A 26,279-nucleotide genomic window follows, 5' to 3' on the forward strand; every position below is an offset into this window, starting at 1 on the left:
GTGGTGGGTTACTACAGTGTCTCTAAACAGCAGTTTCAAGACACAAGTAAGAAAATTGTTTTGGAATGATTTGTTTGCAACCTGATGGCTGCCCACAGAGGTGCAGGTCAGTATGTTGTCCATGGTCTTTCTCAATGATTAACATAATGGCTTAGGGTTTTGCATGGTGTAAACCAGAGTGTAAATTATGTGTCTGTCAGCTTACTCACATTCAGGCCCTGACTGATATACACCGGAGCAAATATAGTTGGATCTTCTTGGGCTATCCCATTTTGGGGCACCTACTGAGGTCTTGAAACAGCCTTTGGTTTCATACAGAAACAAAACCAAGCTCTTTCAAACGTTCACTAAACCAAGTTGTGTCAAAATGTCACTTTTCATCAAAATCTGAACTGTTTAGGAAATGTTACACATGTCTGTTCTCATGTGCTTTGTCTTCCTCTTTTCTTTACTTTTTTCCCTACCCCACCCTCTTCCCTCCTTCCTGTCAAAACAGCGACAGCTTATGTTTTGCAAAATGGGCAAGTTTTGATTTTAGCAAAATTTAATATAGTAAAAAATTTTGGCTATCTCTAAATGTGTACTTTCCTGTGCTGTGTAGCTCAGGGGTAAAAAGTACCTCTGCCTCGCCTCTTTCCCCCCCCCCCCCCCCAAGCTATTAATACAAGACAATATAATACAATATATTCCTGTTAGTTGAAACACCTCTTTATTTTTTAGGCGTACAAGCAGTGTCCTTTCCTCGCCCTCCGGCCTCCCCCTGTACCAAAACAAAGCAAAGGCCAGCGGCTGGAGCGTGCGAATTCCAGCCTCTCTCCTCAGCCACGCACCCCCTTCCCTCCTGCAGGGAGGTGAACACCGTCCACACATCATTTGAGACAGGAACAATATAACACAATCTGTTTTCAAATTTTCTAAATATTTCCCAACTTCCATTGCAGGCTGTTGTCTTCATGCTGTAAATTTGTGCCAAGAACTCCCCAACAGCATTCTTCTCTGCCTTCCCAAATCACTCGGAAAGCAAACAAACCTTTCCTCGAGTCATTGATTTCTGCAAGAAAGCATTTGTGTTTATTACATATGAAGGAAAAATGGCTAGACTGCACATTTTAGAGCTCGCAGCTCTCCAGTGAAAGCCATAAGTAAGAGCTTTGACAGCACAGAGGTGCTTCCTCCTCTGTGTATTTCAATCTGTGAACAGGACTTCTCCCTTCCCAGAGCAGCCAGGGTACTGCCACGCTGGGTAGGAAACAACTGCCTGGCAGTTTTCTATCCCCTCTGAGCCCATAAGGCTCTGGGACATGTTGTCCTGTCTATAACTAGTTTTACTGCCTGAGTGAAAAGCTTTTGATGTAATAAACAGTGTACACAGTACAGTTTCACAGGATAATATGATCATCTGTATTGCAGTGAGCTATACTGAATGGCTCAGTCTAGACAGGAATGTGTTAAATTAGTACCAGAACAATTTAGCAGGCACTAGAATTAATTAGGAGAGGATTTTTTTTTCTATGGTAAAAAATCTAAGATATCTAGCACCAAATAATTAAGTTGGACCATAGAAATTTTCAGTATTTATCATCAGAAGTACTTAAAGTGATCTCGATATGTGCTAATACTTGTTTGTGAGGTCCTATACTTGTGACAGTAGCAAAAGTTTGCCCTGCCCTATACGAGTGCCTTTGTGCCTGGCCATGACTACATTTTGAGCAGGCATAATCCTTGATTGCCTCCATTTATTTCCTCACCGGTCTAGCAATGTAGCACGCTCGTATTTATCTATATTTTTTTCCTCTGGGTCAAATCACCATCACTTTCTACTTCTGTAAAGTGCTATTGGAACAAGTGTCCTACCATTTGGTGTTTGTGTTTCAGCTCTCCCACTCTTCATTGAATTGTTCCAATACAGAAAGCACGATTCAGTGATTAAAGCAAAGAAGGGAGGTTAACAGACCATGGTTCTGTTTCTCAATAGGACATCAGTAACTGTCACGTAAAACTGGCAAACAACTTTTTAAGTTCCTTGAGCCACACTGTAAAACAATACTCTGCACTGGAATGTGACTCAGTCTGCAGGTGCTCAGCATCAGGCAAATAGAGTGAGTTTCCTTTCCATTCAAAAAGCCTGTGTACCTGAAAGATTGTCTGATCTTTTGTCCCTAGCTGTATCACCTGGTTTAAAACACGTACTACCTCTTCTTACCACCTTACTTGTATTTTTGTGCTAGTTCATAGTGCAGTCAACATAAAGAGGTCAGTGTACTTTCTGAGGTGTGGAGAGCTCATATTATCCACAGGTCTGAAACCACATTGCCACAGCCTGGTTCTTGAAGTCTGAAATTCTGGGTGAATATGTCCTAATTTTGGCACCCAGATTCTGAAGAGCCCATGTTAAATGGCATCTGATAATAATGCCAGTTTGTCCAATTGCCTAATACAAATGGGCTATCACAAAGCTTAATTTTTCATCCTTACAAAATGTGTCAAGGTACTTATATATAGCTGATATATTGATATGAAACATCATCCCTATTGCCATGGAATAGTTTTCCAAAATAGCTTTTCCAAAATGAAATGGCTGAACTTGGCTTAATGTTTGTTGGCTTGATCCAGATAGAAGTAGAAAAATAGTATTTCTGCCTTCTTTACACTGAGCTTGGAGGAAAGGTTTACAGAGCCTGCATTTCGGTCTGCTTTGACAAGATCTAGTTTGAGCTGGGGATGCTCCTTCACCAGTGCTCCTGAAATTCCCAGTCACTGTTCATGGCATATGTTTCAATGAGATCAGTCACTCCTGTAAAGCCTATTTCTAATGTCCAGTAACAGGAATATTTTGCTGTCAATACTTGCAAATCTGTGCGAAGAGTGATAGGAAATGCTGTTACTTTACTTCAGGGGACTCTGAAGACCAACAAGCAGGCAAGCAAAACAAGACATGGCAAGACAAGCAGAACATGTTTATGCTAACTTCGGGGTATGTGACCAAGGATGGGATCCAGTCACTATCTGTGCACAACTTCACATGTATCTCAGGCTCTGGAGATCCAGAGCATCAAGCATACTGAAGATATATTGCAGACCCGAGTCTGTTTCTTTAGGTAGTCTGGGTCGATCAAACAGAGGCAGGTCCGGGTCTCACCACAGGTCTCCCAGAAGGCACAGCAATCATTTCCAGATGCAATTTGCCTTCTTGGAGGCAGGGGATGCTGCCATCTCTTTAGTGTTTGAACTCAGGCTGTGAATGGTGGGTGCCTGATGGAGAGATTTGGGCCAAGCAAAGCCTGCAATGTGGGCAAAAATTTGGGTTGTGAGGAGCAGAAAGTTTATGTCTGCACTTGAATCTGCTCCCATCTCCACTTACCAGTGTGTGATGGCCTTTCAACAGCATGCATTTCAGGTTTCTCCCCCAGTATGAGCTAATATGGGTCTGTGGGCTCTGCGGGCCATGAAGGCAATTCCTTTTGAGGCACTCTACTGCTAAACCTGCTCAATAGCTCTCCAGAGGAGTGTGAAGACTGTTTTTACAGCTGAATACAGTGCAAGGGTTGAACTATGGGCCTTTCATCTTAGAGATGGCTCCCTACCATATGTTTCTGTTATGAAGAGCAAGGTCAAATCTTTCAAAGTTTAGTGTTACATAGCTAAAAGTTTGCATAGGGCTTTAGAAAAACAAAAGCGTCTACATTATTATAAAAACAGAGCTCTTATATATAATGAGCTAAAGTAAATATGTTACAGTTTAACAGCTGATTTGGAAAGTCCTTTTCACTGTTTCCATAGTTTCAAAGCCCAGGAATACACAGACTTTTTGAAGAAACTAAACAACTGTAACCACGATGGACAATTTCATATAGGCAATGAATTGGTTGTTCAGAAGAATAGTTCCTGTGTTGCAGGAGAACTTGCTTCTCTGCTTTCTGCCTCCTTCAAGCAAAGCCCGTGCAGAGCTGAGGCAGTCCTGTTGGGGAGCGATCAATATGCTGCCACATACCATCTGTAATTTTGGAATTTGCTTCTCCCACCCACACCATGGTGGTTTCACAATGTGCTTTCTTGTGCTGTAGCAGGGACAGCCTCCTCAGGACATGTTTTTCTTAGTCATGTGGATTTGCCAGATCCAGCCTTTTTTCCTAATCAAATGAGCTTTTCAATGTGTACTCAGCATTGGATAAGCACAAAGGCTCACATAATCAGTCCAGATGACTCTTTAAGGAGGCTTTTAATGTCCAATTTACTGCCCATGTTTTCTTTTTTTTGAAGAATACCTTACTTCCCCACTTGGACCGAGCAGTACCATGGCACCTGTTCTGAGTAAAAATGACAGTATTGTCCTTTTTCAGCAGTGAGCAATATTTCATTTGAATGTTTGTGCTGCAAAACTGCACTGACAAAGGACTGTGCAGGGGTGGATTGATTGGGAAAACCTGTGGGACAGCCCGAGGAATTAGCATGTGGGCAGCGTGGCTCACTGGTTAGGCGTGGAGACCTGACAGATCTGGCCCTGTCAGACAGAGCCTGAGCTTACGTGGACCAGTAGAGCTCTGCTACATTCAGTGGCACTACAACAGTTTACAAAACTTGAGGTTTTTTTTTCTTTTTTTAATATCCTGCTCTCCGGTGACCACCCTGACTCACCAAATTCCTTTTTCTGAGGGCACGTTTCCTAGCTGTTAAATGTCAAATTATCCAGATTAAAAAACCTGCCAATAAGGCTTTGGTTTGCTTCCTGTGTTGCTGTTGGTAGTTAATGAGCAGCGGTATGCGGCTGCGCCATCCTCTGGGGCTTAATCTGCCCATCATGTTAGTAGTTAGTTACATCACAGAGGCCCACTGGATGGAGACTATTCCCTCTTGAAAAATTGCTCTCTCCTCTAAAGTACAGGATCTGTGTGAGAAGAGAGACATCTTGCAACGCTGGTTTAATTCTTCAAAAGATCTTGAATTTTGAAAGGACTAGAACACAGTTTGTCTACTTTGTTAGTGCCATGTAGGGACAGGACCTGTGTCCTGCGGACTGCCAGACATGTAGCATCGCTGTGGACAGCTTCAGTCTCACAACAGGGAGTCCTGTGAGCAACCACCTTACTGCTGGTATTGTGACCCATTGCTGGCAAGGCTGACATCTCCGGTGTGGGAGCATGGAGCGCAGCACAACCTGCTCAGTATGCTGCCTGGGGAAACTTGTTCAAAGTTAGTCTGGAGGCATTCACTGCTATCCTATGCTCTGCAGTCTGGGCATGTGTTAAATATAGGAGTAGCAGCTGGAAGAGCAGAGGCAGAAGAGGGAACCCGAAGTAACAAGAAGACAATACTGGTCAGATACACTGTTTTTTACTGGTTTCAGTCAGTTTTCCCCACTTCACTAAAATTCTGTTTGGAAAAGAACCCCCCTTTTTTTTTCTTCTCCTGCTGGGCTTGTGATTACAAATGAAAATGTAAGCATGTATGTAACCCTCTTGAATCACATTTTCTACATAGCTGTATTGAATTGGGATCTTCCAAACATAGCAAGGTCTTTTCAGAAATCTCCTTTTTCTCCAATGTCTCCCATCAGGCTGCTGCAGGCATTCAAAGAGTAAGTTTTTTATTAAATGGAGAGAAATGTCCATGCCAAACAGAATGCTGAATTCCTGGAGGCCACAGGTTAAAAAGAGAAGGTTTTTGGCAGCTAATTGAAATCTAAGCGGGATTTTTCCGGTGTGCTATTTCCCCATTTGCTCTCTCTTCAGTAATATTTAACAGGCCGTTATTGATTACAGTGGCAGATTTGTACTGTAAATGGAAACTGAAGGTTACTATTTTGTCCCATAATCAGTGGCTATATATATTTCATATATATGTGTATCTTATATATTTCACAAATCAATGCTTGGAGAAATCACATCCTGGCACAGCTGACTGTAAAGTCAAAATGGCATTAGTAATTTTTTAAATAATAAATCTGAATATCTGAGTAAATTCTCCACTGAGATGTGTAGAAAGTCTCTATTACTGCTGCATTAGCAGCATGTCTGAATCTAGCAATGAACTCAGCTTCACAAGTGTTGTTAAGTTCCCTCTGAGTCTGCAGTCAGTTCAGTTGTCTCTTCCCTGCTAAAGTGGGAGTTCTTCAAATCCTGTCTGTGGTCTCTTTCAGAATCAGCTGGCAGCTGCAGATCTCTTTTGTCTTGGGTTTTTCAGATTCCTGCCTGGAGGGAGCACCGTAATATCCCATGTGTCCTCCTGCTTCCCTGTCCCAGTCCCACATGGGGCCATTCCCCTCTGGTGTCGGATTGCCTGTGCATTGAAAAACTCATTTCCCAGCTGTGCAGGCACCTCTAGGATTTTTGCTTATTAGCCAAGATTTTTAGTCACATGGGGAGGATTTATGAAGCTGATTGATATAAATTTGTCAATGTGTAAAACTTCCACATAGTTCACTTCTTATCAACCAGCCCATTCCTATAAAAAACTGTTAATTTGCAGTTTTCAACATATTTCCCTTCTCCTTTTTTTGTTCTTCTGCTGTTGCCATAGGTTGTGTCCATCTGAACTTTGGCAGCAAAACACATTTCCATACTCCATGATACTCTTGATCCTACAACTTTGTGAAAGCACATCACATCCATGCCATGAAGGGCGGCAGACACTGCCACACTGGTCTTTAGTGCCTGACTGAATTTGCAACAAAATTCTACAGTGCATTTAAAACCAAATCTGTGTCACTCCCTCTCTGACAGGCATGCTGTTGCCTGTGGGTTTGGAGGGCTGTAGGTGCATTTTCTTCAGCACAAGTTTGTACCACTACTTGTCTTGATTTTGCCAGAATTTTGTAAACCAGTGCTGGTAACTTTATCAAACAAATGTGAAATCTCACCGAAACGTGGGTTCAGGTTTGTCTGGCAAGACTTGTTTTCCCTTTGCACTCCAATCTTGTTGTTAGTCATAAGCTCCTGTTCCAGCTTTGCCATAACTCTGCCTGAAACTGATGTCAGCTAAAGTTAAAGAGATTACCTCACTTTTTGTTTTAGTACTAGTACAACACTGACATGCTTCTGAAATTTTCACTTCTAACTGAAAATTTATCAACAGCTAACACCTCACACATCGCTTTTGATGCTCCTTGGTATGAATTATCTTGATCTACTGCTCCAAAAATATTTCTCTCCAGTTAAAATTGTTTAATATTCTTCCTGCTCGGTTGGAAATTGACTGGAAGTATTTCATTATTATCAGTCAGCTTGTTCTTGATTTTCCTCAATGCTGGGAAATTAGCTCTTTGGAAACAAAAGTGTAAACACTATCTATTGGGACTTTCTCTGATTTCCTATAATGTGGTCATGACTCCTGCTTATGAAGCAATGACAAGTGGTACAGGGGGAACCTGTACATGGTGTACCTGGGAAATTGTTAGTCTCTAGATTCAGTACTCATTATATCCATATTGCTATAATAAGGTCAATAACAGGCTATGTTCAGGTTGTGTTAGAAAGCTGTCATCTAAAGTTTTAGAAGGATATACTCACATTTCACTAATGGCTGTATGTTATTCAATAACATACTCTTTGAATTCTCAGATTCATTTCATTATAGACAGGCACATAAGGAGTAACTTCTCCTTTTGGCCTGTCTCATCAAACTTTAACAGGACCCTGCTCAGACTGTGTACATCGGAGTGTTTTTCAACATTAATAACTCATGGTTTGAGACCCACCTGAAATGGTTCTGGGGTGGTTTGTGCTTTAGAGCAACACCAGTACTACGAGGAGCAACCAGTACCAAAAAAAAAAAAAGGAATATGGTACCACAGGAGGTGATGTTTCCCAACTGATATTCTTCAGCTCTTCATTTTACCTCTCATCTCCGAACATCTTTTTCCCAGACTCTCCCTCAGCCTCCCTTATACACGGTCCCTTTGGTTTTTCTACTCCTCCAGTCTCATTAGTAGGTCAGTGCTAGGCACTGTAGGGTGGGCTGATGGTGCACGCCTCTGCCAGCAGTACTTGCTGCCCAGGTCTGTATGAGCACCCTGAGCTTTTGGGAAATACCACACCGCACTTCCCAGCAGCCCAGGGCCACAGGTGGGGCTGCAGTGGGCAACGCGGACCTTTAACGCAGGGCATCAAATGACATCTGCAAGCGGGAAATGTAAAACATGTTGGTGTTCATTCCTTAGCTATAAATAATAATGAATTCCTTCAAAAACTGTCTATATCCTCTCTTTCATTGTTCTTTATTTCCGCTGCAAATAACTTGCAACAATAAAAATGAAGGGATGCCAAATTTGTGTGGCTCTTCAAAGTAAATTCTTTCCTTGAAATGAAGTTCACTTGAAGAGTCTGACCCCCTTTCCCAGCGTTTGTGCAGGCCAGATGGGCTAGTGCTGTCCTTCAGTGTGAGGCTGTCCTTAGGGTACGTTGTTCCTCTTTCTTTGGGAGTCTGAAAGAAAGGGGTCAGAAACTTTATGTCTCCCTCTTGTCTTGCAGAAATTTTCTCTGCTATCTCCTCTGGGTGGAGTCCCTTAAGGCCATATGCATAATGATCTATTCACTGGTATCGGCTAATGTCTTACCCTCCAGAGCCATTCAGTCACTGCTGACTTCCCTTACAGTTCTGTCCTCAGGTTTGTTGAAGTTTTCTTCCTTTCTCACTAACAAGTGTTCATTATTTCTCTCCTAAACTCCATAGGATCCCACGGTGGGTTTTTGCATCTTTTAATTTCCCAGGAGGGATATGAAGGGACTACAAGTAAAATGCTTTGCTTGCTCTTATCTGGGAGATTACAGAGGGGAATCGGATAAAAGCAGGGGTTGAATACTCAATGCTTTGCCGTTGTCAGCAGCAATGCGCTTTTGGTAGAAAATAGCATTATCCTTATGCAGTAGGGTTTTAAAAACTTTTCCCAGGCATAAAAAAAGGAGGAATCAAGTTCTTTGGACATTACTCTCTGCTGCTCTGAAGTTCCTTTTCATTGCACTGGAGACAGAAAAGGGAAATAGAGTGACTGGATACCCCAGCTCCCATGTAATATTCAACAAAGAGAGACTGCCCTTCTCACATATCTGTTTCCCCAACATTGTTCAGACTTTATCTGTACGCTGGCCATCCTAAAGCCCAGCAGCAGAAGCTGCAGAAGATCTAGTTTTGTCATCAATATGTAGAGGTGAAAACTTTCTGTGAGTACTTTGGTATCTGAACTTCTCATATGCTTGAGCTGGTGTCCTTTGCCTGCCACAATAAGAAAAACCTGATGTCTTTGGAAGAGTGAGAAAGAACTGCAGGTCAGGCCCTTTATTAACCTGTAGTGGAATTGCCAGAAGAAGTGTGGTACTGGGGAGAGATTTCCAGGCCCACCAAGGGTCTCATGAGGCACTGTGAACCTCTCCCAGTCCCCTGGCAGATTGGAGCCAGACTCAAAGTAAGTATTTAAACTTCCAGCAGCCACTGAGCTCCGCTTGAAAGGAGCCGAACAGAAACCAGCGTCAGCAGCAGTGGTGTGGGCAGCTACCTTGCAGGGGGTTCGCGCAGTTTGGCCACAGCACCAGCTGCAGGGTGTGAGCCGGGAGGGGGATGCGGAGGGCACGACTGCCCATCAGCTGTGCGACGAAGAGGCAGCTGTAGCCTGCCCAGCGATGGGGCTGGTTTGGCCCGCTGCACCGTCCAGATGCTGTGCTGTAGGAAGCTGGGCTTCACGCTGGCATCTCAGTTCCTCTGGCCTTTTTAAAACTGATCATTGTGAACATCATCCATGCTAATTATTTTTGAGAAGTTGCAGTGAGCAGCCTTATAAGACTGTCGGACTGTGTTCACAGTTAAAAAGGACTGCCTAAAGGATAAAGATGGCTTTTTCTTCTTCCACGACACTGATTGAACTCTGATAAAACGCATTTTTCCTTGTTTCTCTCAATGTACCCTTATACTATGGGATGAATAAATTACACAGTGGGAAGTAGATGAGAAGATTTCATACTGATAACCATGTGCGTGCTTTAGTTTTCCTTGTTGTTTTGCTTCACTGTATTCCCTGCTCTAAAATGAATGTGTACCGTTACACATCTCTGCTCTCTCACAGTATAAAACAGCCCTTCTTTTCCAGATGAAATTTTCTTGCTACGCAAAGTTAATTTTCATTCTCCTTTTTGGAAAAGCCTTGAAAAATGCAAAATTGTGCTAAGAAATCTAGAGATGGTAGATGAAATAATGTTAAATGTCTGTCTCTGCTTGTCTTAAGTTCTTATACTTGTACTTGTAGCTGGAAAAGCTCAGAATTTCACTGCCAGCCCCTCTACTTACTTTTACACTTTCTCCTATTAAATGTTATTGATTTCAGGTTGCATCTCATAATGACCATTATGCCAGGGGCTGAATTGAGTGACTGTGGAAACCAGCACTATGCTTCTGCTAGTAACAAGAATGTGCTGGTAGCAGGCCAGATTGCTCAAACTGCCGCTAGGATTCTGAACATACTCCTCATGAGCCACAGGGCAGCCAGACTGTCCTCAGTAATGGACTGACTCTGTGCCTGGTATGCTCCTGCTGCCACCATATAGCCACAGCTGAGCTTTGCCATTTGTTTCCAGCTGGGGAGGGAAGGAAAAGCCAGACCAACTTTGAAGATCCAAAAGAAGGTGAATATTGCTATTTGAGAGGCTAGTATATTCATACGGGACATAGTTTTAAGCTCCGTAGCTTTTACATTTTATTTCTGCTCATGTTAGGTGGGGAGAGAAGAATCAGATTCGACCTCTGCACCTAACATGCATGACAAGGAGTCTGGTTACCTTGGTCCTATTTCTAGCCTGATGGTAAGTTTCTCTGCTGCTGTTGTAAGGTCCTGTTATCCCTCTGTGCTGGTGTACAAGAGCACAACGTGGTGTCTTCAGCAGTGAAGTGGGAATAATGACTACAAGTGTATGGCAAGGCTTCAATCACTCATATTTGCAAGCGGCTTTGATTATTTCTCAAGGAAAATAATGACATAAAGCCAAATACTATTAATAGTCTAAACATGTGCTCACTTTATAACCCAATTAATAAGCAAATATTTTAGCTTAATTACTCTATACTGCATGTTAGAGGCGTAAATGCCTTACTGATAGTTTAATCAGGATTCCCCAAAACAACCTTCAGTGAGCATAGTTAATTGAATAAAAATTTAAAATTTGCAAAATCAGGTTTTGGGGTTAAAAGGCAGAAGTGTCAGTCATGTCTCTGAGGACTGCCTTATTTCTGTAAATCTGACTTGAAGGATTTCAAAAGCTTCTTTTCTTACTTAGTAGGACTGGTGAACCTAATGATCATTTTGATTATTTTTGTCTTATGCTTGATTTTCTAACTCCCAGACAGTTCCAGGAAAGCAAATTTCTTTAAAACAACATGCCTCAGTAATAATAATTTATAATAGGAAAGTATAGAAAGCTTGTGGGTCTGAAGCAGAATAGGTTTTCATTTCAGTACTCTCTTACAGTCAAACATTACACATAAAAAATGAGTCCATGCAATTTCAGTTGTTCCTATGGGACTGGAATTTTAACTAAAGGAAAAACATTTCTGTAATACCTACTCAATCATAACACAGTTCAATGACGTTCGCTTATGATCAAGTTAACTATCTTTATGCTTCCCAATCTTTGGTGAAAGTCAGCCCTGCACTGAAAGCTGATGGCTTTCTCTCCTGGGAGGAGCCAGGCTATGACAGCCACTGCCTGCCAGCTGTCAGCCAGGGGCAAGGCATCCCATACAGCATCACCTACAGAAACATACATACATGTGCACAGGCACATATATATATGCATATATACATATATAGCGTAGGATTCCATTTGTAATGTCTCTGAGGTTGTTGTCCTTTGAAAGAAATTCAGCCACTCTTAGGTTTGGTTGCAGGTATTTGAATCAGTGTGATCAGAGCAGAGTGATGCTGTGGGTGGCATTGCTGTGTGAGCATCGCTTTGCTTTCTCCATAAGGTGCTTGTCAGGCAGTAAAGGTGCAATGCTCTGGAAGATCCCTGCAATCACAAGTCTGATATGGATGTAGATTCCTTTTCACTGCTGTTTGACATTAAATGGATAAGGCAGTGTGAGAATACGATAAAAAATTATCTTCTTTTTTTAAATGGATGAATCTTGTTGCTATACTAAATGGAATTTTCCTCCTGGAAGTGACCAGCAGTTTTATTTCTTTTCTCATTACCAAATAAATTTATTTTAAAAGTTGTTTTTTTTACTGATGCAATATGAAAAGACATGAGTATGTCTATAAGGTACCAGCTATTGGATGTCATTCATTGATTCTCTGCCAGCAGTTTGGGTTTTTTGTTTGTTTTTTTTTGTTGTTTTGTAAATGTACGGTAATTTTGAAAAAGTGTCTCAAGACTGTTGTGAGAGAAAATATGGTCAGAATCAGACAACTTTATCTATGTAAGTCCTTTAAAAAAGATGAATGGACAATTTCTCCCCTTCTGTGAAGCAGACACTGCAAGACTGGACATCATACATCTCAGCCACCATGGAAAGCCAAGGAGAGGTGGAAGCATTTCTTTCACTGCGATACATATTTTTTAAATTTTATTTATATCCTTGGTCATAAAATAATGATAAAGAAGGAATACACCAAAGTGAGTTTAGGGAAATGAATTCTGTTAGAAGCCAACTTTAGAATCGTAGATGTAATGTGGGAAGCTGTTTCAGACCTTTCCAAAAGGATTAGCAAAACATATTCAGAAAGTGAGATGATTTTGGAAGTCAATATTGAATAACATTCAGCAAATGGTGGACCAACAAAAATGATTCTCAGCAGTGTCTGTAGAGGCTCACCATAGCCAGGGGAGGCTAATCTCCTCGCTGTCTCCGGTCGTCGGTGGAGAGCAGATGAGTCAGAGAGGGTGAGGGTCCTGCTCTGAATTGTCCTCTGGATGAAGTGTTTGTCTCTGGTGGCAACAGGAGCCTGGAGAAGGAGCCGAGTCCTAGCTTGGCACAGCTAGGCCCATGGTCCAGGGACGCGCAGTCGTGAGCACTGTAACCGTGTATTAACAACTGCACTGACAGACAATCAGGCTCTGATGGCTAGGAATTTCCACTGATTAATTTGCTAGCATAGGTTTAAGAAATACGTTTTAAAAAATTCAGGCAACCTACTTGTATTTGCCAGACCACAGTGCCACTGAAATGTTAAAATGGGAGCTCTGGGAGCATTTTCCATTTCTTCTGTGGAAACGTCTCACGCAGCAGAGACAGCTGTGGAAAGCTGGAGCTTTAAGAGCTGTGGTGTACTTCCACTAAAGAAATAGTACCACTTCTGTACTGGTATAACTGGGGAAAGAGGAGGGGCCAAGGAAATGGGAGGTCTTTGAATCTGGTTTGAGATATTTCTGGTCTTTTGACCGGGGTCATTTAGCACTCAAAAACAAAACCAACACTACAAGTATGTTTGATTTTCAAGAGAACGATTTCATGTATTCCAAAACAATTTCTTGCGAGGCCTCCCACAGAGAAACAACAATATCTCTGTTACCTCATTGCTGGGGATTGCACTTGGAATAATAACCTCAAAATGAGAATCAGAAGCAGACCAGAGACTGAATTTCTCCTCACAGGGTGTGCTCAGGAGGTGGCTTTTAAATGCATGGGTAGAGAAATGCTGCAGTGTTACACTTTATTGCACACCTTTGTTTTACAAGCTCACTCGGAGAGCTGTTCCATGGCATAGTTCTAAAGAATTTCTGTTGTCTGCATTATGACAAATTTGCTGCTTGCATCAGTATTATTCTATGAAATAAAGAGAGGAAGATGTATATGATACACGTACCTGTACTGGGCTTTAAGAATGCAGTAGGAACTAATCCTATCAGGCAGGATTCCCATCCTTGTAGCTGATGATGGAAAAACTGGAGGGTATCATGCCTCAACCCTTCTTAATCATACAACCGGAAGTCTGACCATCATAAATTATGTCATCGTCCTATGCCTCGACAGTCATACCCTACCTTTCTCCCACCTTAGTAGGTATGTGAAAATCCTGTCATTTGTCATCGCTGACATGTGCCATACAATGATGTGGTATATCCACAAGAAAACCAGCGTCTGGACTTACGTCTCTTCTCCTTCGATGAGGCACGTGCTTGTGTTTCAAGGAACTCTGCCATAGTGCTGGTGGGTCGTGCCTTCCCCAAAGGCTGAAGACCGATGACCCCTAATGCAGAGGCTGAACACTGAGAGCTGCAGAGTTTTTCTGACTCCAGATAACTTCGTGAGAAGCTGGAGAGATGTGGCATCTCCTGGGAAAAGACAGAGGCATTTCACAATTTGCAATACGGGTGTATTTTACCAACCAAAGAAGCTTGGTGGGGTATACCCTGGCTCTGTTCTGCCCTGCAGAGGGACTCTGAGGTGTAAGGGAAAGGAGTGACAACCATGTCTCTTTCTAACATAAAGATAGGACATAGCTGGGGAAAGGACATGGCACCCAGCCTGGGAAGTGCTCGTTCATCCCACACATTATACATAGACTTTGGTGCTAAAAACCTTCCCCTGACTTATATTATTTACTTTCGTGCTCATGATAAATTGTACCTAGACTGCATCCTGACTTAGCTTGTGTAAACATACTGTCATTCATTCATCAGTCTGGCTGACGTGCCTAGCTGTAAGTAAAATAAAGGTGACCCCATTGTAACTTAGGTATAACCAGCAGTAGCCAAGGCTAATCAAAAAGACACATGGTGTAAAGTTAAAGCTGTTGTAGAAGACTATGTTGTAGATGTGTTTTTCAGAAGGTTCTCTTCAGTCTTATGAGCACTGCTATCAGTTGCAGTCAAAGCAGGTGGGAAACAAAACTCAGTTCAGCCTCCAGAGAGTGAAGAGTTCTCAAAGTTTTAAACATCTGATTCACATTTTGGTAAAGCAGCTATTTTTGGAGACATCTCTTCTCGCTTGAAATGACGTGGACTGAGTCTTTTTCTCTCATTATTGGCAGAACTCTCTCCTTAGATCTAACTGCTCTTTCATAATTTTCTGGTAGCTCTGGGGGCTGCCACTGTGGGGGAAAAACAATGATCAGGATGATTATGGTGCTCTTCAGAGAACGTGTGCTTTTTAGGCAGGGAGTACTACATGGGTGGTAAGACACTATCTGCTATTCTATTATTTGGTGGGTTTGCGTAGCATATAGGGAGGTTCAGCAAGATCCTTGGAGGACAGATGCTGCAGAAATTACTAGTGTGTGGAATTAGAAACAATTGGACTTTGAATCCTGCCTAATACTGCCTTGTGCCTAGCAGATTGTGTAAGTACATGAAAGGCTTTTTGTCCATGTATAACTGTAGTTATTAACAAAGGGATGGGCAATTATGATAAGTGATATAATATTATCAAATTCCAGAGATGATTGCATATGGCACTAGAGAAGTAGTGGATTATCCAGTATTTGTCTAGAAGAAAACAGACCACTGAGAAATAAGCTAGCAGTGAAATGCAAAGAGTAACCTTTATGCAGAAATGGCTGTAATGTTTCATGCAAACCTAGACAACAGTGGCCCTCCTACCTGTGTTACTCATCGCTGCTGTTGGTTTCATATATTCCTAAGGCTGGCTGCACACAGTGGAATTGTCGGATTTTCCCTTAGGCATACCTGTCTGCTTTCCGTCATTAAAAACTCTGACTTTTTAAGACAAGAGATCAGAAGCTGTTCTGATTTTTCCTTACAATTAACACTCTTTCACGAAAGCTGCTTTATAGCAGCCCAGATAGCAAGCCAGAAGTGGATGCCTCTGTAAAGTGCTTATATAAAGTGCTTATACCAGTGCAGCGCTCTGTTAAGAAGGCAGACTCCCAAGGAGGATCATAACACAGGAGGATCAGAGCAAAGAACAGTGATGTAGATGTTTCTTAATTGAATTCAGTTTCTCACTGAATCATTGTGACTGTAATCATTTGTCTGTTATTTATGAAAGGAAGAATTGTACTTCCATACTGTTTGCATATACATTTGGCCATCCTTTCTCCTGGAATAGGGAAGTATTTCCATGCATCTCTCTCCTTTATTAAGAGGTGACATCTGCTACACAGTCATCTAGACCCGCTAAGTGGTCTCAACACTGGTATCAGGGAATGACAGTGCTGACAGCGACTGCTGAGCATTAGGGTAAGAAGTGAAGCTGGCTCAGGATGAAGAGGTTGCAATATGTGAGTGGGTGTCACAGGATTCAAGCAAGGGAACATCTGGACCTGGATTGAAGGAACGTTATAATTACTCAGCACAATTTATGCGAACCATTATAAGCCAGACAGCACTGAAATAAAGGGAAAAATTGCTTTGTGGAAAAATTAAGCTTTCATACCACTAGTCTGGTTGGTCTTCAACAATGCTGCTTAGTTCATCAGAGGAATTTGTCAGCCAGGGTTGTGCTACTTGTCAGTCATATTAGCTAGCTTAGGTGGCTGTTGGGATATGGGCAGACAAGGCAGCATGGAGCTCTCTCATTTGCTTTTTGAGAAGAAAGGTTAGTTGACTGCAGTGTAGGCATACCCTTGTTTTGATTCTCAGAGGTGGGTGATGTTCAAAAATGCTCTGCAAAACCTGCAATCAACTTTGGTATACAAAATGATTCCCCTTCACTCTACACTTCAGTGAAAGGCTTGCCTCCAGTTTAAACTTTCCTGCACCAAACTGTGAGCTTGCACTTCAACTCATGGACCAAAGTGGGTGTTTTCCATCTGTAATGTATGGACCAACAGAAGTCAGCTGATGAATTTTAAGGCAAGTGAATGGTATGTTAGCTGAAGTAGCTTTGCTTTTGTTAATAGAGAGGACTGCATCTTAACAGGATGAATAATAGCATGAATCTCTTGGCTTGTTACCGATCAGAACAGTAATATTTCATAATCTTTACACTATTTTGGGCGGTGAATGACAGCACCAGATGTACAATATCGGTGAGTCAGATCTTAGGAAAGTAGTTAATAATGTTAGCTGAACAATTTAAAACCTGGTGTTAGATGCTGAAAAGACAACAGCACAATTCCTCACAATAGAGGCTCAAAGAACTGCCGTAGCTGTTGACAGATGAGCTTTGCTCCAGGGTCTTCTTGAACATCTCTGTAACAAATGGTGGGCCCAGTAGCAAAGCTTTTAGAAAATAAAAGACTATGCTAGACAGATAACATTGTCCAAGACTTTGGCTCAATTACAAGTACAGGAGCATTGCAAATAATAGCCAGAGGTCAGATTCATTCCTTTTTTCATGAAGCATGTAGCTCAGGAAATTCAGCAGTATGGAACTCAACACTTCTATTGATAGACCTGACTGAATAAAACTTATGGTAAATGTGAACTTGTTTCTTCTTCAATACAATAAAACACAGGTTATCAATCAGTTATGACTACCATGTATTTGCCCCTTAAAATTACCCTTTAGCTGAATATCAACTTTGTACTGTCAGAAGAGAATTGCTGGGCTATAGATTCAGATGTGAAGAAAGCAGATAACCCAGAAATGCTATGTTTGTGGAGGAGTGGCATCTTTCTCACTGTGTAGGACCAACAGCTGAAAATTTTGGGGTCCAGCTTCAGGAGGGGTGTCTATAAACTCCTATGTCTGTTAAGAGGTAAGTCCTCAAAGTCAGTGGCATTGACCAGCAAGGCTAGAGGATGCACTTATTGAGCTGATACTTCAGCTGAGACAGGTAGTGCTGTCAGCTTCAGAATGTAGATGCAACTTATGTCAGAAACCTTCCCATTGAAGTCACTAGAAGCCAGACACCTCTGAAATCTTGGGAAATTAAAGTTTCTGGCAACTTCTCAACTTTGCATCTCTAAAAAAGAGAAGCCAGCCTCAGTATTTGGCAACTTTCAGTTGAATGCAATCTTTATGGTCTGGGCTGGTTTGTATACCCAGGAGCAGAGCTGGATATACATACAGAGCTGTATCCAGGGCAGGGCTGAGCCTGAGCTCAGATAAAGGATTGACGTAAGTCCTCAAATGAATGAAAGCATACAGAGCTTTCTGAATTTAAAAAAAAAAAAAAAAAAATGGGTCAATGAAAAAAAAAAGTTATCCAGGCTGGAAGAAGGGATAAACATGGGGAATTAGGCAAGCTGGGGAGGCTATGCATGTGTGACCCAGTCATGTGCGACAGTCCCTGCAGCCACTATTACTGGAAATGAGCTATCAGTGTACCAAATGCCATGAGCAAGGCAAGGAAGAGAGGTTCCTGAAAAAAATTTATTCAGCGACAGCTTGCACAGTTTTTTTGTTGGCTGTAATTTTTTTATGTGTCCATTTGCTGTTTTTAAGTTAACCCCTCCCTTGCATTTAGGAGTTCAGCAAGGGTCTGAAGGCTGAAGCCCTGGCACCTGCAGCCTGTCACCACACTATCAAGCAGATGTTGAGGTGGTGGCATGTGAAGTATGCAACACAAAGGTGAACAGAGGTAAAACCTTGGTAAATTGCTCTAAAATGCAGTTAGATCTGTGAGGAACAGCATTATGTGAAAAAGTAGAGCATATATATAAAAAATCTCCAATATCCTTAAAAAATGCTTTTACTTTGCTTCTCTACTGCCTACCTATCAGGTGTTGTCTTGCTTGAAAGATATTTATAGTGCCATTAAATACATCTAACTGGTGGTCTTATGTCCTATAATTGTCTCCTGACAGAAAGTGGTTGCACAGGTTTCCTGATAGTAGTTGAAGGTAAAACCAAAGTAGGTTTTGCGACTTGTGTTTTAGTTTTCTTTTTTTGGGGGGGGGGGGGGGTGTAATCTAATGAGTGTCTAATGTGAAATATGTAATAATTTCTGAGATCAAGGACTACAACACAAATCTCCCCATGCTCTCTGACCTATTGTCTCTGGCTTTCAACTACCTGCTGACCTTCTCACTCAAGGGCTTTACGCTCCCAGCTGCAGAGTGGTTCAGCTTCAAGGTGATGTATAGTCATCTTTATTTCACCTTGCATCACTTGCAGCCTGAGATGGGAACCGGATCCCCACTCCCTGTGTGCCCGTGAGCAGAGCAATTTTCAGTTGGGCCTTTTGGAGTCTCATATAGAGTGTTGGCATTTCCCTGCCTCAAGTGCGAATCATGACAAAATTTAGATGAGCACAAAATGCCTGGCTTCCCAGATTAGGGCATTTATCTGCATATGTCTGGGCTCAGAAGGTCACTCGGGGAGCAAGCTGTGCTCTTTTAAAGAGAGAGTTAGGTTGAGTTGGAGGGTGGGTTTGCTCAAGCTCTCTTTTCAGCTAACTTACAGCCAATTCCCACCTGAAGTGCATAAGGCAACAATCTATGTCACACTACGCGTTTATTTAGAGGTTGTATGTACAGTTTGTGTTAGGAAATCCAATTAATTTGTCTGGTTGGCAGAAAGTATCTGGCAAATATAAGGTTAATGTAAAGACATAAAGACATTCCTTTGAACAGTCTCCAGAAATGTTTAAGGAATTTACACAATTAATTTCAGAGGCGTTACCTTATACCTGCTGAGTTATGTCAAACAGGTGTAATAGCAAGGGCATTTTAATGAACAATAACTGCTGCTTAGGAAAATAATATTTGCTCTTAAGCTAAAATGGGTATGGTATGTCCTGAGTGCCTGGTGACAAGCCCTTGTAAGTATGTATAATAATGGCCAAAGGCAGAACTTCCAGAAGGTGGTAATGTGTGCTAAAAGGCTGTCATATTTCTTAATCTTTCCTGATTTTGCCGTGGTTTTTCTTATATACATATTATTATATTGAACTTACTGATAATTACTATTTGTGGACAGAAACACTTAAGCTAATCATGGCAATCAGTGGTCACAGTAGCTTAGCACTGTTACAGACCTTGAGGCAGTACAGTAAAAGAGGAACAACTTGAATAATGTGAGAGCACACAGGCTAAATTTGGTTTCAAAGTGTCCACATGGAAAGAAGGAAACTGCAGAGAAAATTTCAAATTAGAGGGTTCAGTGGAGGAAAAGAGGATCAGCGTTAGCAATGCTATGGCCCAGGAGAAGTTTGAAGGCGAGGCTGTGAGACAGCTAATCTGTCAAACTGCTCAATAAACGGGGCTGATGAGTTTTGAAAGGTCTCGCCATAATTAGAGCTAGTTTGAAACCTTCTGGCAAAGCACTTTAACCAAAACACATCTTGTCTCTGAAACTACAGTGTCTTGTTTAAAAGTTCTTGGATTCAACAAATTTCCACAGCAGCAGGGCAAAGCTCTGAGTCCTCTCAGGTCTTCCTGGAGACGTGGGAGGCAGGAAGAAGCCCTGTCCTTGCTGTGTACGGTCGGACGTCTTCTGAGGCAAGGAAGAGATCTCAGGCAGCAGGCACCTTCCCTTCCACCGCTCCCACCTTTAAATTCCAGTGTCAGAGGTCTAGCTGGTCTTACAGAGGGCACCATGGCAGCTGCCAGGCTGGTCTGGTGGCAGCTCGGCCACCACCTGCAAGTCTGCAGTTCTGAGAGCCAGCCCTCAGCTCCAGGCATCCACCACTGGAAGCATCCACCAGTCCGACTGGGGAGGTCCAGCTGTGTTCACACTCCCATGATCTGTCCTTTGGGAGTTTGGCTCAAGGCAGGGGCATTGTTTCTTTCATAGTGGAAGCAAAGTAGTACATTAATGAAGGATTTTGAAACAATGAACATTTCATACATTTACTCAAAGATGTGAGTTTGCGTAAAGGCTTTCCAATCCTACTCATGGCAGCCCTAATTTGTGCTGGTCACTTCTTTTTTTTCAGGTGGGAAGGTACATGCCTCATTTTAGATCATGCACATCTTTAGCAAGAGAAAGGGTGGGAAGGGATGTCCTTGTGTCTGATAGGGCTCATCCTTCACCTTTGATGCTTTGGAAACAGACCTCGACAAGGCTGATGCTTACCCTTAGGTATAAAAAGGCTTCTTAAAAGCACTGTCATGGCCTTTGGCTAGTACAGACTTTTTGCTGCAGCCAAAACCCTTCCCTAGAGCAGACCCTCCAGCCCTTATGCAGACATTCTCTCACCCATCTTGAGCGTGGGCTAAGGCAGGTTTGGGTCCGAAGTCAACGGGAGCTTTTCCATTGCCCCATGTGGCCTCTGGAAGAGGCTCAAGGGTAGGTTTGATTATGTTTCTTCTTGTTTCACAGCCCCAAGAAGACCAACAACATCTATTGAAGTAAGCATGAGACATCTGTATCCCATGGGAGCACTATGGGTGTTGCATGAAAGGGAGAGCTCTGTTGATAAAGTGGCAGGCTACAAGATATAGGAACAGTCACAGGAAAAACATTCCTGAAACAGCTCTTCCCCTGCCACCTCCTTCCTCAGACTGACATTCTGAATATCCAGCGGTACCAATTAAATGCTTACAGGTTATTAATTAATGAAACAGCCTGTGAGGATTTATGCTGCAAGGCTCCCTGGGCACTAAAGCAGCTGTTCTGGACACCCTGGCTCCTCCGAGACTTTTCTTTCATAAAACGCCTTCATGTTAGTGCTGAGATGGGTTTAGCATTGGTTATGTAGTTCAATAGAGCAGTGATAAATAAATGAAAATATTTTAAGAAGTGGATAACAGTAGGATCGACATTTGCAGGAGCAAAGAAAAGCCAGGGGGAAATCTGAAGTCGGGGAAGAGCCACCCTCACATGTAATGGCTGAGCTTTCCACAGGCTGCAGCAAAGTGCTCGTGCCTCACGTGTGCGACTGCAGGAGCAGCCAGCTTCCATGTGACCGGGGAGGAATGGTGAGCATGGCTTTCAGCGTGCCTTAATGCGTGCCTGCAAAGTAAATTTCTACAGCTGTTATGCAGTCAAGTGGATTTCTTTTATGAAATGCTTATGAGATGTGATTTAACAGCATTGACATTGAAAAACAGCTCCCGTACTTTCTCTTCTTTTACATAAGTGGGAGTTTTGAAGCAGGTAAGTTTTTGCAGGGTACAGCTTGTGGGTTTTTTAACTGGCCATTTCCTAACCAAGTCTCTTAAGAGGCCCAGAGTTATTGGTAGCCCTAGGTGCTTTGGAAGCTTTAAATTTCCATATTTTCATCAAAGGAACGTAGGAAAAATCTGAAATCCCCCAGACAGAAAATATCCTATGTGTACACATTTGTCTGACTGCTCCTTGTCACCAGATGCCTTTATCTTCAACTGCAGTCCTCTGAGAAATGCTGGAGTTAGCAAGTTGCAGAGGAAGGAGCTGGTTCCACTGCGCAGTCTAGACATGTAAGGGTTTGAATTTCACTTCAAGGTCAAGTCTTCAGAAGCAAACTTTCTAGCAATTTAATCTTTATTTAAAAAAACCATCCCAGAAGAAATGCCAAAGGGATTTAAAATTGAATTTATAAATACATTTACAGTCATGATCAGAAGTTTCCTTTACAGTTGTATGTAGACATGGGATTTAATATTACGTTTGGCACTGCAAACCTATCATCCTAGAATAATTGCTTTATGAACTCTTACAGTGAAAACTTTGCAAAGGGACTGACAGAGGACATCCTAGAGCCAGACATCAGGTGGTGGTGCCTGACAGCTGACAGGGCTTGGCAGTGCTCGTGTGGTGTGACAGATTCACAGCACGGGGTGGCTGAGCTCTCTATTTAACTGGGGCAGGAGCAGGTAAGGGCTCCTGCAGCCAGCTCAGGGCTTCTCCAAATGGAGGCAAAGCTCTTGCTTCCCCAAAGAAGAAGGGATGGGGATGAGCTGAAGGTGTAGAAGGGGGATTTTAGATGGGAGATGAGGGGGGCATCTCTGAAGAAATGGACTTAGTATGTGTTGCTGCAGGGCAATGGGATGGGAGAGAGGGAGCCTAGGTCATGACACCCTTTACATGAAAATAGAAGAAAAGCCTGATTTTCCTGGGCCCTCGTATAAGGAAACTAGAATACAATTTCTTGTCCTGACATTACAGTGCGTGGGTCAACTACTTAGGCCTATGGATAGTCCTGAAGCTCATCCATGTGACTCTGCCAGCATCTTGCAGTCGTGATTAGCAAATGCCACACTTATGTCTGACAAGGGAGTTTCTTTGTCAAGTCCTTTCCATCCTTCTCTCTTTGGAGGCTTTCAATACAACAAACAAACAACCTAGTTGCAGCTATACAAGTGCATTCTGTATTGTGGCTGCTGGCAGCTGGAAACAAGGCTGAAACCACTGCCCTATTTTGCACATGATATTAAAAGAGTAGCTAAAAAAGAATAGTCATTATTATCATGAGGCTGGTGTTTAATTAGTGACATAGCAGCAAAAGGTTCCCGACTGATCATTCCAACAACTCTGAGAGCTGTCCTAGAAACTCAATCAGTGCAGGCACAGTTTGCTGTGTAAGACTATTGGTATGCAGACAGTGTGCACACTGACTGGGAAAAATGAAGTGGTGTCAAGAATGCCTTGGCTATATTAACTCTGAGTATGTCCTTGCTGCCCTGGGGTTTTGGTTTTGAACACAATATTGTTTGAAAGTGCTTTGTAGCTTTCAATATCGTATTCCAATAAGAGGAAAGGTATAGCATGCTGACAGCCTACGGTTGTACTTTGAAAGAAGATTGCCAAAAAATGTGTTATTTTGTCTGTTTGTTTTGAAGACATAATTCAAGGAATTTAAATTTTATTCTTGAATAGTGAAATAATCAGAAAAAAACTTATATATGCACTGACCGATTTATTAACAAATAAAATCAGCATGTTGCCCAATATCAGGATTTCGGACGTGTTTTCATATTGATTAACCTGGTGAAGATCACAGGTGTACCAAAGGGCACAGTCCATTCCAGCTGCCGAGTTTGTCTGGTCCTGACACAGAGCGAGTTCTTCACCTCTGCATCTTAAAGGAATGTTCTTTTTCTCCACTAAAAATTACAAAGCTCCTCCTCCCTAGTGCCCAGAAGTAGAGGATTTGGGAGACTACTATTCAGTATACTGAGCTGCTTTGTGTTGTGATCTTTGTTGTAGGACTGACCCATCATCACAGCAACAAATTTGGCACTATTTGACTCAGAGCTAGAGACCTTGCTTCAGAGATGGAGCTGAAGTCTTCTGAATAGCACTATCCAAAGAGAAAATACCCTTATTTTGAAAGTATGGCCATTTATTTTACATGGACCATGTGAAACCTTTGTGCAATAAGAGAAGAAATATTTCACTGAAAGGCCTTTTTATTACCTACTGCTCCTCAGTTGTTTGCATGTATGCATATTCATTTTTAGCACATTCAAATTAGAAAAAAGCTTTTGGACAGTGAGTCCTTCTGCGTCAGGAGGGCTCTGCTTATATTTTTCCAAATGATAACAGAAGTAAAGCACAGAGAAATTTGGATGCCATCCTGAGCTGTCTTCAATAAATACGGCTTATAGTTAGCATTGCATGCCCTGTTTCTAAAAACCAGGACATGGATGGTCCAATAAAATGCTCACCTGTTGAAGACTAGGATGATTATTCCAGCTTCCAGTTCCTGAGAAACCTCAAGAGAACTGCTTTCCTTGAGCTCTCAGTTGTGTCTTCATTCGTCCTGAGTCAGGAATTGTGTGAATCTGACTGGAAAAGACATTTTCCACTTGTTTTGTCAATTCCATTAGAAGTATTATCCCCCTAGAGGGGATCTCTGGTCAAATTAACCAAAGATTTATGAATCCCCAAAGGGATGATTTAAGGCTGTATCATGGTCCAGTGGATTTTGAGTCTAGCTGAGAAAATTTGCTCCTATAAGTTTCATATTTGATTTTCTTCTTATCAAAATATAGAAGAACCCAGTGGTTTGTCATCCTTCTGTAAAATGTCTCCCCCCACCCACAACTTTCTGCAGGGAGTGTAAAGAAAATTAAAAAACAAATGGATTTGGACGATTTTATTTCAAAATCTGGATTAAAAGGGCAAGTGATGTTCTCTCATCTCTGGTTGTAAAGCCAGCAAACAGCCTGCTAGTACCAAGCATGAGTCTTTAATGAGTAGGACAGGTTCTCATCCAGTGTAAATCAGTACTACCCTACTGAAGGACACAAGCTCAGCAGTAATTTTTGCTGTAAATTTTGCACTAAATGAAAATCTAGCCTACTATTTCTCAGTGCATTTAAAGAGGGTTGAGGAATGACCAGGTAACCTCCAGGCTCAGAAGTCTTTGAATGATTCAACCTCCTCCTCCCAACCCATCCACTGGCTAGCTCCTCAGCCCTCTCTTGTTTTAATTTCTGTTTTCTTTTAAGAGCATGCTAGTCCTACTGTTATTGGTGCCTTTCTGCCTCTGCTGCTTTTCCATTCTTCGGGTGAGCTCTTAAGGACACAGTACTTTCGTTAAGTTTTCTTCATACAACAAACTCCCGCAGTAGCCTTTGTTTAGCAATTATTTGGTATTTATTTACCTAATATGATTTTGATCACAAGGAATTTATTTAACATTTGATGAGAGTTCCACAGCTAATTACTAACACATGTTATAATTCATTGTCAAGCGAATGAGCCTTTCAAATAAAACGATGCAGAAATAACCAATGGGACCCTGCTGAGATTACTTTGTTTGGAAAAGCTGGAATTCAAAGACTTGAGAATCAGAAAATACTTTCCAGCCAATGAAAATGGTACATGAGATGCTGGCTCTCCTTGCATCAGGCTGTTAGGATGAGATGCTCTGTAGGATGACTGTTCCAGCAACAGAAAGGAAGGAGTGGCAAAGCATTGGAGTTTTGCTGCCCTGCACACTGCTGCCTGTTTTCAGTCTGGAAAAACGTCCCCGAAACTTTCTTCAGGTGAGAACTGTAAGACTGATATTTGCAATTAACTGGACAGGGATGATGAATAGGATTATTATTACTATTATTAATAAGGCATTTTACAGAAAGTAATGAAATTATTAACTCAGAAACCTGATAGCACACACACATATTCAAAGAAAGGAGAGAACCGAACACTAGTTTCTTCTGCTCATCTATGTGCTCTGCTGACCCTGGTCTTGCCCCCAAGAACGACTGTTCTCTCTAACTTTAACTTGTTTGATCAGTCAGCAGTTTTCTAGGGGAAAAGCTGTGGTTTGTAGACTTCTTAGGAGAAGTGCACATTCAAGAGTGAATGACAGTGTGTCCATCAGGAAGGAATGTTAGTAGCAATTATGGACAGAGAAGAAAAAACCACAGGACAAAAGTATTGGGAAAAGCTCAGCAAAGTAGTTTGTTGGGATACATGGTTGGGAAGAAAGAGGCATAACAAAGGGGACGAAAGGCAGAGGACATGAGGAGGACCATGAAGACGAGCAGAAAGAAATATGCAATGAAGAGAAGTCAGGTGAAGTATCTAGAGAGCTGAAGGGAAGAAGACTGTCAAGGACTCCTATGTCTATGGAT

General features: G+C 42.0%; 2 long non-coding RNA genes across 2 annotated transcripts; one reads left to right on the plus strand and one right to left on the minus strand.

Moving 5' to 3' along the window:
* Positions 1–825: 825 nt before the first annotated feature.
* Positions 826–24,653, minus strand: LOC115344741. The gene is made up of 3 exons (XR_003924635.2): positions 24,363–24,653; positions 14,072–14,255; positions 826–1,051 (listed from the first exon to the last, which is right to left on the minus strand). It is a non-coding gene; the product is annotated as an uncharacterized LOC115344741 (long non-coding RNA).
* Positions 10,474–18,400, plus strand: LOC115344740. Its single transcript, XR_003924634.1, has 3 exons — positions 10,474–10,607; positions 10,698–10,784; positions 18,296–18,400. It is a non-coding gene; the product is annotated as an uncharacterized LOC115344740 (long non-coding RNA).
* Positions 24,654–26,279: the final 1,626 nt, after the last annotated feature.

This window comes from Aquila chrysaetos, chromosome 8, assembly GCF_900496995.4.
Source record: "Aquila chrysaetos chrysaetos chromosome 8, bAquChr1.4, whole genome shotgun sequence".
Classification (NCBI taxonomy): Eukaryota; Metazoa; Chordata; class Aves; order Accipitriformes; family Accipitridae; genus Aquila; species Aquila chrysaetos.